Source organism: Cebus imitator, unplaced genomic scaffold (assembly GCF_001604975.1).
Source record: "Cebus imitator isolate Cc_AM_T3 unplaced genomic scaffold, Cebus_imitator-1.0 Scaffold560, whole genome shotgun sequence".
In the NCBI taxonomy this organism is placed as follows: domain Eukaryota; kingdom Metazoa; phylum Chordata; class Mammalia; order Primates; family Cebidae; genus Cebus; species Cebus imitator.
Window position 1 is genome coordinate 832,101 of NW_016107875.1, and position 8,250 is coordinate 840,350.

At 40.4% G+C, this 8,250-nt stretch overlaps 1 protein-coding gene and 1 pseudogene across 1 annotated transcript in view; one reads left to right on the top strand and one right to left on the bottom strand.

The window, feature by feature from the left end:
- The window catches only part of FBXO34 (F-box protein 34), a 91,032-nt gene that overhangs the window by 15,709 nt on the left and 67,073 nt on the right, over positions 1-8,250 (bottom strand). The window lies entirely within an intron of this gene.
- LOC108294067 lies at positions 3,462-6,204 on the top strand (annotated as a pseudogene).

An 8,250-nucleotide genomic window follows, 5' to 3' on the forward strand; every position in this document is an offset into this window, starting at 1 on the left:
GTTGAAGACACAGTGCGTGTGTGTTTGTGTGTGTGTGTGTGTGTGTGTGTGTTTTCTTTTCAGAATGAATCCAAGTTTATTTAGCCAAGGTTGAAAACACACCCAGGGAAAAATAAAAGCATGCAAGAGCATTGGTGACCTGTGCTTTTCCTTTTCTTAAAAATTAAATTAAATTTTATTTTTTTATTGCATTTTAGGTTTTGGGGTACATGTGAAGAACATGGAAGATTGTTGCACAGGTACACACATGGCAGTGTGATCTGCTGCCTTCCTCCCCTTCACCTATATCTGGCATTTCTTCCCACGCTATCTCTCCCCAACTCTCCACCCCCTGCTGTCCCTCCCCTATTTCCCCCCAACAGACCCCAGTGTGTGATGCTCCCCTCCCTGTGTCCATGCGTTCTCACTGTTCTACACCCACCTATGAGTGAGAACATGCGGTGTTTGATTTTCTGTTTTATCATTGGTGGGCACTTGGGTTGGTTCCAGGTATTCGCTATTGTAAACAGTGCTACAATGAACATTTGTGTGCATGTGTCCTTATAGTAGAACGATTTATAATCCTTTGGATATATACTCAGTAAATGGGATTGCTGGGTCAAATGGAATTTCTATTTCTAGGTCCTTGAGGAATCGCCACACTGTCTTCCACAATGGTTGAACTAATTTACACTCCCACCAGCAGGGTAAAAGTGTTCCTATTTCTCCACATCCTCTCCAGCATCAGCTGTCTCCAGATTTTTTAATGATCGCCATTCTAACTGGCATGAGATGGTCTCTCAGTGTAGTTTTGATTTGCATTTCTCTGATGACCAGTGATGATGAGCATTTTTTCCTATGTTTGTTGGCCTCATGTATGTCTTCTTTGGTAAAGTGTCTGTTCATATCCTTCGCCCACTTTTGAATGGGCTTGTTTTTTTCCTGTAAATCTGTTTCAGTTCTTTGTAAATTCTGGATATCAGCCCTTTGTCAGTATATATTACTTAATGTGGTTATGATCATATTGTACATACAATGTACTTTTTACCACAAGGAGATATTTTCCATGTTTTATTACATGGCTTCAAAAGCAGTATCGTAAATGCCTAAGTACCAGAAAATATTTAACCATTCCCTCTAAGCCTGGACATTATAATGTAACATCTTTACAAATAGAGTCTCATGCATTTAAGTGTATATCCTTAGAAAAGATTTCCAGAAGTGAAACTCTTGAGTCAAGAGTGTATTTTCATGACTAGATATATCTTGTCCAACCACTCTCCAAAGGGATAATGCTAATTTTCACTGCTACCAGCAAGACAATCGTGCAAGTTATATGGCAAGGGTTTTGTATCTATCTTAGAGAACTGTTTTTAAGCCTAAAAAAAAAAAGAAACCAAGGAAGAGCTAGAGATAAAAGGTACAAGTAAGACTAGAATAACTTGTTTTTATTCTAGAATAATAATAGCTCTAATACCTCTAAAATGTTTACTATATGCCACATACTGTTTTAAGCTCACAACACCCATAAAACCCCAAGAAGTACATACTCTTGTAGATGAAGAAATGGAATGGGAGATGGGTTAAGGAACTTGCAACGATCAAGGTGACAATATCCATAAAAGCAGCACATACTCTTATCTCCAACTGTAGATGAAGAAACTGAATCAGAGGCAGGTTAAGAAACTTGCAGAGATCACACAGCAAGCATATACAGAGTATGTGTGCAATCAGGAGCCAAAGCCCATGCTCTTACCACCACACTATGCAATGAGGGAAGGAGATTCTGAAGAGCTCATGGTGAGGTACTCCTTGGCAGGCTTATTCAAGTGGTAAGTAGAGTACAAGAGGTATGACTATGAAAGGAAGCAGAAGTGGGGCTTCAGGTTCAATTATAGATGCCTCAAGTTTGATACCTTACTTAAAATTAATTCATTTGTTTATCAAATATTTAACTTCCCTCTAAGTGTCAGACATTGCGCTAGTCTGCCGCTTCAGCATGAACAAAACCGAGGAATTTCTGCCCTCATGACACATTTGAGAGAGATACATCAATCCCTTAGCCTTTCATTCATTTCCAAATCTGTAATTTTCTAATGTATTGAAATCAACTTAGCAACAAAAGCCATCAATAGGAACATTCAAGTTTTATTTTTGGCAAAAAGAAACTTCAAAAATTGAATATGATAGTCTTGAAGGCCTGAGGACAGATGACATTACCAAGCAGTAAGGCTGGAACAACTACACAGGACACACGCTAGATAATATGCACAGATACTGTTGTGGTGTCAATTTATACTAAATTTATTTACAAAAAAAAATTTGTTCTATAAAATGAGAAATGCTAGAGAACAGAAGAAAATGACATTAAAATATAGGCCAGGTGCAGTGACTCACGCCTGTAATCCCAGCACTTTGGGAGGCTATGCGAGTGAATCCCTTAGTTCAGGAGTTTGAGACCAGTTTGGGCAACACGGCTAGACCCTGTCTCTACTAAAGATACAAAAATTAGCCTGGCATGGTGGTGCATGTCTGTGGTCACAGCTACTTAGGAGGCTGAGGCAGGAGACTCTCTTGAGCCTAGGAGGCAGAGGTTGCAGTGAGCCAAGATCATGTCATTGCACTCTAGCCTGAAAGACAGAGTGAGACTGTCTCCAAAAAACACTGAAGAGACCAATCAACTAAATACACTATATAGGATTCTGAGTTACACAGACCATAAAATAAATAATATGTGGGATGTGGGCCGGGAACGGTGGCTCATGCCTGTAATCCCAGCAGTTTGGGAGGCTGAGGTGGGTGAATCATAAGGTCAGGAGATCTAGATCATCCTGGCTAACATGGTGAAACCCTGTCTCTACTAAAAATACAAAAAATTAGCCAGGGGTGGTGGCGTGCACCTGTAATCCCAGCTACTTGGGAGGCTGAGGCAGGAGAATCGCTTGAACTAGGGAGGTGGAGGTTGCAGTGAGCCAAGATTGTGCCACTGCACTCCAGCTTGGGTGACAAAGACAAAAGAGAAAGAAAGAAAGAAAAAGAAAGAAAGGAAGAAAGAAAGAAAGAAAGAGGGGAGGGGAGGGGAGGGAAGGGAAGGGAAGGAAAGGAAAGAAAGGAAGAAAAAAAAGGAAGGAAGGAAGGAAGGGAGGGAGGGAGGGAGGGAAAGAAAGAAGGAAAGAAAAAAGGAAGGGAGGAAGGAAGGAAAGAAAGAGAAAAACAAAGAAAGAAAAGAAAGAAGAAAGAAAAAAGAAAAGGAAAGAAAGGAAAGAAAGGAAGAAAGAAAGAAAGAAAAGAAAAGAAAGGAAGGAAGGAAGGAAGGAAGGAAAGGAAGGAAGGAAGGAAGGAAGGAAGGAAGGAAGGAAGGAAAGAAAATGTGTGTGTGTGTGTGCGGCATATGCGTGTATGTATTCTTTATGTGTGTGTGCATTTTTTAAAAAACATTTCTGGAAAGTTCTCAAAATATGTGTATACATTTTTAAGTCCTCATCTCTTACAGATACATCCTGAAATACTTTTAGATTAAATGATATGTCTGGGATTTCTTGCAAAATAACGTGGGAGAAAAGAAATAGCTGGGAGTATTGAGCAAACAAGACCCGCCATGAGATGCTCAGCTGCGGACGCTGCATGATGGCTGAGTGAAGGGTTTCTCACTACTATTTCCGTACATAGCTAAATTTTCCCACAATTATTGATTTTTAAAAAGGAGAACTAAACAAATGGGAGCATTCAGAAAGCACTGGATGAATGGGCCTTAAAATGTTCATATGCACATACAGTGTAGAGCCACACACTGCCCAATTTGGAGTTAGGAAACTGGAATTCGGTGGTTCCCTGAGCAGGGCAGCTCTGCAGGGACTCATCTAAAGTCCCTCCCACTGAGCCCCAGGCTATCTAATGCAGTTGCTCCTTCCTGGTTCAAACAACGGGCACCAACATAAGTTCTTGCCCTACTCCACACCCATTACTGAAAACTCAACAGGAAATAAGTCAGAAAGCAATTTTTAAAAGATAAAAAGAAAAAGAGACAAACACATGGGAAGTCTAACAATAAAAAAGAACTAAAAGACAACACCAGTCAAGAACAATCAATCCAATTCCTAATTAAATGCATGTAACTTTCAATCCCCTATTCTGTAATCTAAATGAGCAGTCTAATTAGTACCTGAATCTGCCTTGTATAAGTGCACTTAACTTTCACACTTTAAAGGTCATGTAAACATTTGAATAAATGCATAGAAAATTTTACCATTCAAAGGTATCTCACTGTAAATCCTTTTACAAGAATAGTCGCTCTGGTCCTCGGCGCTGCCTATGGAGGTGGTAGCTATCTGCTCTTCAGCAGCATGGCCACCCTTAGACCCCTTGTGAAGTCCCAGATGGTCAAAAAGAGAACCAAGAAGTTCATCGGCATCAGTAAGACCGATATGTCAAAATTAAGCGTAACTGGCAGAATCCCAGAGGTATTGACAACAGGGTTCGCAGAAGGTTCAAAGGCCAGATCTTGATGCCTAACATTGGTTACAGGAGCAACAAGAAAACAAAGCACATGCTGCCCAGTGGCTTCTGCAAGTTCCTTGTCCACAACGTGAAGGACCTGGAAGTGCTGCTGATGTGCAACAAATCTTATTGTGCTGAGATCGCTCACAGTATTTCCTCCAAGAGCTGCAAAGCCATCGTGGAAAGAGCTGCCCAACTGGCCATCAGAGTCACCAACCCCAATGCCAGGCTGCACAGCAACGAAAATGAGTAGACAGCTTATGTGCATGTTTTGTGTTTAAATAAAGCCATAAAAACGGCAAAAAATAAAAAAATAAAATTAAAAATAGTAACCTCCCACATTCAGTCATGTAGGAAGGGAAAATGACAGTACTAATTTTAAAATATTCTTAATAATGATGTAGCCATTAATATTTTTTGAGCAATTAGCATGTAGTTATACACTGCTCTAAAAAGCTTCATTATGTATATCTGCATATAAATTTCATCTTCAGGATAACTCAGTGAGCTACATATAATTATTCTCATTTTATAAACATGGAAACTGATTAAAAGTGTAATAAGCATTTAAATGATCAATTATACAAATAGCAGTTCATCTTAGAATACTAAGTACTGGGTCATTTTTTAAAATGTGCTTTATAGTATTTTAAATGAAGCCATATGCACACACACGTAAAAAATAGAGTCAAAAGAGTTGCCTAAAAGCCACCAAACTGGTTGTACAGAAGGTTCTTAATTACAAATACACTATATTTATTATTGTATTTTATACACCCTCTAATCCCAGTGGTTTTTCATTCTCTAAAAGGAAATATAAGTCACAGATCAAAGTCCGAAGTTTGTTTTAACAGAAATGTTTCCCATTGCCCAGGAAATGGCTGAAAATAATTGAACATACACAGACCCAAGCTGAACAACAAGCCAAAGGAAAGCACTACCTACCATCAACTCCTTAAAGGCAAGATCCCAGGTGTGATGTTTTTATAATCCCCTGCCCCAGGGGATTATACTTTTCAGAATACTTTTCACATAACAGGCATTATTTTCCAAAATAAATAAATAAATAAATAAATAAATAAAAATAAACAAAAAAAAGAGGCACTTTTCCATAAAAAGTAAGCACTGAAACTACAACTGCATTCTAGTCCCCTGCATGTTTAATCTGATCTCCAAATAAGGGAGGAGATAATGCTAAGGAACTCCTTTGAATAAAAGCACCTGCCCTTCACCTGAACTCCTTCGACTTGAAAACACCTGCCCTCCACCCAATCCAGTGCAATGGGTCAGCCTAACTTGATGGGTGGGAAACCCAGTATGCAAAGGCAAGCCATCCGTCTGTGGACCATTTCATAAACTCTATTCCCCAAATCCCACTATACCTCCACATGGAAGAGTTTGCTCTACCACAAACTACCTCATTTCTCTACAGGTCTCACCATCTTGTCACCAACGGTTGAAAACTCAGCGCAGCAGTCATCAACCGTTTTTGGATGCTGGACCCTTTTGAACATCTGAGAAAAGGTCCAAGTTCTCTGCATCCCAAAAATACCAAGGCATACACATTAAATGGTGGGATTTGGAGGAAAGCTCAGGGCTCCTGATTAAGAGCTCCCACCTTAGCTCCTCGAACGTGTCCTTCATATTCACAGTGGCCTGGTCTTGTCAATTTGATCTTTCCTCTGTGCTTTATGAGCATCCTTATCACCCTTTACCCACTGGAACTACTGAAACCACTTCTCCAACTGGCCCCCTCCTTGCCCAGATCACATCCGCTGCCCCACCCCCACCCCATCAATATTACCCAATGGCTACTAACTATATGCCTCCGTTGAATTCCCAGAACTGTTCTTTCCCTGGGACACTTCCCAGATTCTACCCCGTCTTCAAGACAGAAGTAATGTTATTCTTTTCTGTGTCTCCATAGGGTATGCACCACAGTGTCTTGTACATGGTAAGTACTCAGAGTGAATCTACGTCAAACCTAAGGACTTAAACCAGCCAGTTGGCAAGACTCTCGTAAGTGAAAGTTTATGAGTGTCTGACTAATCAATATTTGAGCAGCCCATGAAGTTAATGCAATTAAGCAACTCCATCTGATCTAGCACCCTGCTTTCTCCAAGACAAGAGGTGGAAAATGTGGAGAAAAAGAGGACACTCCTCATCTTGGTTATTGCTCTGCAAAGTACAAAGGGCTCTGGCTTGTGTAGCAGCACTCTGGTTACCTAAAACATTCCTATGTAATCAGATTATAAGGAAAATTCTACTCAGCAGCCATGTGTAAACAAACACTTCCACAATAAAATTATTTAACTTAATACTATCAGTTTAACTAGAATAAAAACAACTTTCATGTTGTTAATAACCTCCAGGACGGAACAATCTAGACATGCAGGCATTCAGCTATGAGTTAGGTGACCTCCCTCTTATTTTCAAAGTACCAAACCACATCCTCTAAATACTAAAATATACAGACACTAAGTCCCAACAAGAAACACTGCAAAGTCTCCCCATGATTCTTTACTACATTAAACACAGCTGTCTTACAGGGTCATGTTTACATAGATTAAAAAAAAAGCCACACTAGCATTAGCACTAACAAAATTCCTGATTAACAGACTCCTACACACCCAAATTGGAAAGGAAGAGGACACCAACAAGTTTAAAATTACTTCTATATTTAAGGTTTATGTTATAAAAACAGAATTAAACTATATCCTGTTATGTTTTGGTTATTTCTGTATAACATTTTTATATTAAGAGCCACAAGGTTTTGCTCATTACTTCAATAGGAAACTCACTTCTCTGGCTCTAGATTAATTGTAAAGTATGCACAGTTCACACCCAGAACCGTTAGGTACTTCAATTATTAACAAGCCAAATCACAAAGGAGAATGTGATACCCAAGATCAGATTTTCATGCTGGGTTATCAGATGGTAAAACTAAAGCACACCCAACAGCAAAGCCAAGAGTGTTGAAGTAAAGAGGAATGTGGTAAGAGTCAGAAATCATTCATAACTTCCTCACCAAAACTTCTTAAGAATAAGATTACTCTCACTTTCCTATTACCAATCTTATAGACAATAACTATTTTTCTTTTTTCTTTTTTTTTAAGAGACGCGTTCTCTCTATGTTGCCCAGGCTGGAGTGCAAGTGGCTATTTACAGGCACAATCCCACTACGATCCCACTACTGATCAGCACGGTAGTTTTGACCTGCTCCATTTCTGACCTGGGCTGGTTCACCCCTCCTTAGGCAACCTGGTGGTCCGCCACTCCCAGGAAGTCACCATATTGATGCCGAACTTAGTGCAGACACCCGATTGGCATAGCACACTACAGCCCAGAGCTTCTGGGCTCAAGCGATCCTCCCACCTCAGCCTCCCGAGTAGCTGCGACTACAGGCACGTGCCACCACGCCCGACGACAACTATTAAAATAACAGTAATCATTCCAGCAGTAACTACAGACTTTAGAAATTTGTGACTTGTGGGTCCCACTTTTTCCTTTTCCCTCAAAGCAGGATCCTATTCCCTAGGCAAGGTCACCTGGTAGCTAACAACGGCCCACTGGAAAGACAAAACACACACATCATCCCTAATCTTAACAGCATCTGAGCTGGAAGAAACGTTTTTTTTTTTTTAGACGGAGTTTCGCTCGTTACCCAGGCTGGAGTGCAATGGCGCGATCTCGGCTCACCGCAACCTCCGCCTCCCGGGTTCAGGCAATTCTCCTGCCTCAGCCTCCTGAGTAGCTGGGATTACAGGCACGTGC